Source organism: Chenopodium album, chromosome 10 (assembly GCF_948465745.1).
Source record: "Chenopodium album chromosome 10, dcCheAlbu1.1, whole genome shotgun sequence".
Classification (NCBI taxonomy): Eukaryota; Viridiplantae; Streptophyta; class Magnoliopsida; order Caryophyllales; family Amaranthaceae; genus Chenopodium; species Chenopodium album.
Genome location: NC_137843.1, coordinates 35,206,358 through 35,210,084, shown reverse-complemented (window position 1 = coordinate 35,210,084; position 3,727 = coordinate 35,206,358). Strand labels below are relative to the sequence as shown.

At 40.7% G+C, this 3,727-nt stretch overlaps 1 pseudogene; it reads right to left on the bottom strand.

The window, feature by feature from the left end:
• Nucleotides 1-537: 537 nt before the first annotated feature.
• Nucleotides 538-636, bottom strand: LOC145565813 (small nucleolar RNA R71; annotated as a pseudogene).
• Nucleotides 637-3,727: the final 3,091 nt, after the last annotated feature.

Below are 3,727 nucleotides of genomic sequence, written 5' to 3'. Positions count from 1 at the left end.
TGAGTTTTGCATGCATAGAACCCGTGATCGTCCCCTTGTTCCCCTTGATCCGGAAATTGAGAGGACTCTTTCAAGAAGAAGAGTGGATAATAGATCCTTGGCTTATATCTCTTCAAGTGAAGAAGAAATTCAAGAAGAGCAAGGAATGGGTGAAAATCCTAGAATAGCCTTGAAGGAGCTTGGAGTGCCCGGGGCATATAGGTTTGAGAGTGGAATAGCTCCACCTACTACCCCGGCAAATGACTTCGAAATCCGGCCGGCAATGATCACCTTGATTGAGAGAAGGCAATATAGTGGGGCTAAGAATGAGAGCCCATTGAACCATTTGAAAGAATTTGAAAAATATTGCAACACTATCAAAGTCAATGGGGTCTCTCAAGAATTCATCGGCCTCAAGTTGTTCCCTTTCTCTCTAATAGGAAGATCTTTGGAGTGGCTAGACAAGGAGGTGAAGCCCAACTCCTTGAGAACTTGGGATGATGTTACAAAGGCTTTCTTGTCCCGTTTCTATCCCCAAAAGAAGACGGCGGAGGCAAGAGCCTTGATTCAAGGGTTCAAGCAAAGGCCGAGTGAAAGCCTTTATGAAGCATGGGAGAGATTCAAAGAGTATCAAAGGGAGTGCCCTCACCACGGAATCCCCACATACCAAGTGATCCAAATCTTCTATGGCGGTTTAAGTCCCCAAGGCAAGTCATGCCTTGATGGAGGGGCCGGGGGCCCTATCATGAACAAAACCGAAGAAGAAGTTATGGAAATCATTGAGGACGTGGTGACATATTATAGGGATCGGCAAGATGGGGAGAGGGACTCTTCAAGCAAGCAATCTTCATTGTATTCGGTGGACCATCTCAATGCAATCAACAACCTTTCCTCCCAAATGACAAATTTAGGAAAGGAGGTCACCGCAATCAAAGCTAAGTTGGAGAGCACTTCTACCTCTTCTCAAGCTTCTAATCTTCCCTCCCAATTTAAGGGGAGAGGTAATCCTTATAACTCTCAACCCCCTCCCTCTTCACATCATATGCCTTAAGGTTGTTTGTTTTGTGATGCATGTGGATCGTATGATCATGACTCTAGTGTTTGTCCTAATGAATGTGTTGATGAATTTGACAACAATGAGTGTGAACATGTTAATTTTGTGTCAAACAACAATGTTCAAAGGTTTGATAATCAAAAAGGCCAATGGAATAGGAATTACCAATACCAAGGCAATTTTGACAACTATAATCATAATGGTGGTTATAGGAACCAAGGGAATCAAGGTTCTCGTGGTAACCATAACCAAGGTTATAGTAGCCAAAATCAAAGCCAAAACTATGGTAATCAAAATCATAATTATGGTAATCAAAACCAAGGTTATGTAAATCATAACCAAGGTAATGGAAACCATAATCATGGTGGTGGTAACCATAATCAAGGTTATGGTTCAAATCAAAATAGGAGTAATTGGAACAACCAAGGAAGGGGAAATTTTCAAAACAATGCTCAAAGAGGTCCCCCACCCGGTTTTGTTCCAAAGACTCAAAATGAAAATTCTTATTCACAACCTTCTTCTCCTAAGACAACCTTGGAAGAGTTGATTGATAATCAAACCAAGATCATTAACACCTATATGGCGGTTAGTGATAAGAAATTCAATGAGATGATGACCCACAATAAGATGCTTGAGACTCAAATTACCCAATTAGCAAGCACTATTAAGGATTTTGCTAGTCCTTCATCTTTGCCTTTCCAAGGTGTTAAACCAAAGAAACCCGTGTACTCTATTGCCACAAGTGGTGGAAATGATTTTGATGAGGGAGTTTCTTGTTCAAAAGAGGGAAGAGATGAGAGTGGTGCTAAGGAGAATGAAGTGGAAAGGGTTGAGTCTAAGGAAATCTATTGTGAGGTTGACAAAAGAGAAGAGTGTGTTGGTGAAAAGATGAGTGAGATAAAGAGATTTCCCGATCTACCATATCCCCAAAAATACTTGAGATTCAAAATGGATGAGAAATTTGGGAAGTTCCTTGAAGCTTTTAAGGATGTTCATGATTCTACACCCTCTACCGAACCAATTCCCGACATGCCTAAGTACTCCAAGTTTGTTAAGGAGATCTTAGAAGAGAGAGAGGATTTTGATGAGGGTAGTTCGGTGGAAGGAGGGAAGTGCTTTAGTGCTCTTATCCATGGTGAACTCCCAAGGAAGATGGAAGATCCGGGGAATTTTTCAATCCCTTGTCAAATTAAGGAAATGGTTTTTGAAAATGCTTTGTGTGACCTTGGTGCTAGTGTGAGTATTATGCCCTTTTCGGTCTTCGAAAAGCTTGATCTAGGTGAGCTTCAACCATCCAAGATAACACTTCAATTGGCCGACCGTTCTATTAAGTTTCCTAAGGGAAGAATTGATGATGTCCCTTTAAGGATTGGAGAGTTTGTTTTCCCGGTGGATTTTGTTGTTCTAGAGATTGAGGAGGATGAACATATTCCAATAATCTTAGGGAGGCCTTTCTTAGCTACCTCGGGAGCTTTAATAGATGTCAAAGGAGGTCAAATTACTTTGAGGTGTGGGAAATTAGAAGAGAGTTTTAAGTTAAAACCAATGCATGAGTCTTTATCTTGTGTCCAAGATATCGCATGTGCTAGTCTTTCTCGTTCCATTGATGGTATGTGCATGATTGATTCTTCTACTAATAATGTTTTTGAGATTGTTGATGATGTTTGTGCAAGTATTGATGATGTTAGTGAAGAAGAATTTGTGATTCAAAAGACAAAGGATGAGAAAGATATTGGTTTTCCAAATTGGTTCAAGCTTAATTCTCATGAGGAAGAGAAAGCTTCCATGACTAAGGATGTTGAAGTCAAGCCGAAGAAAAAGGCCCGTGACTCGAAGAAAACAAGGAAAAGGAAGAAGTTGAGAAGTGAAAAAGAAGAATTTGAAAAGAATTTTGTGAGAGTTTCATCAAGCAATAATGAGAAGTTGCCCAAGGATGAAGAAGAATTTGCTCTATCAACCACTTTGAAGAAGGTGGTGTTCTTTGATCCTCCATGATTAGGAGGAAGGGTCGAGCTTAGGACCTTAAGCAAGCGCTTCCCGGGAGGCAACCCGGAGTTTCTAACCTTTCTCTTTGATTTTTGAATTTTCTCATTTTTGTTTCTTTTATTACTTTGTCTTTTCTTTTACTTTTCTCCTTATTTGGATTTTTAGGATGTCCGTTTGCGGGATTGGAATTCAACAAATATGCATGATGGATGGAAGGTGTTCATGGCACAAATCATATTTTGTTCGATTCTAGTCGAAATTTGAGGTAAAAGGGTAAGAATTTTAGAGAGGTAAGATAGGAATTTCATATTTTGAAAGTTGGAGGAAATTGATACTTAGTGAATTTTTGTGGTGGAATATGAATTTTAGCTACTGCCTATGTTGTTCCTCATCACCATCATGATTCATGTGCGCACCCAAGTAGGCAGTAAGTATCAAATTTTTGAGAAAAAAAATAAGGAAGAAGCACGCACAGGGATGTGCGGTCGCACACGAGGCATGTGCGGGCGGACAGCCTGCGTGTGCGGGCGCACATCAGCGCTGTGCGGCCGCACAGATGCTGAACATGCCATTTATCTTCTTCTTCCTCCTTTTTCCCTTCATTTTCTCACTTCCCTCATTTTCCTCACGCACTCTCTCATTCAAACCTTCCTCTTGTGCACACTCCTCCACCCTCATTCATCATCCAAAATCACTCAAATCCTCACT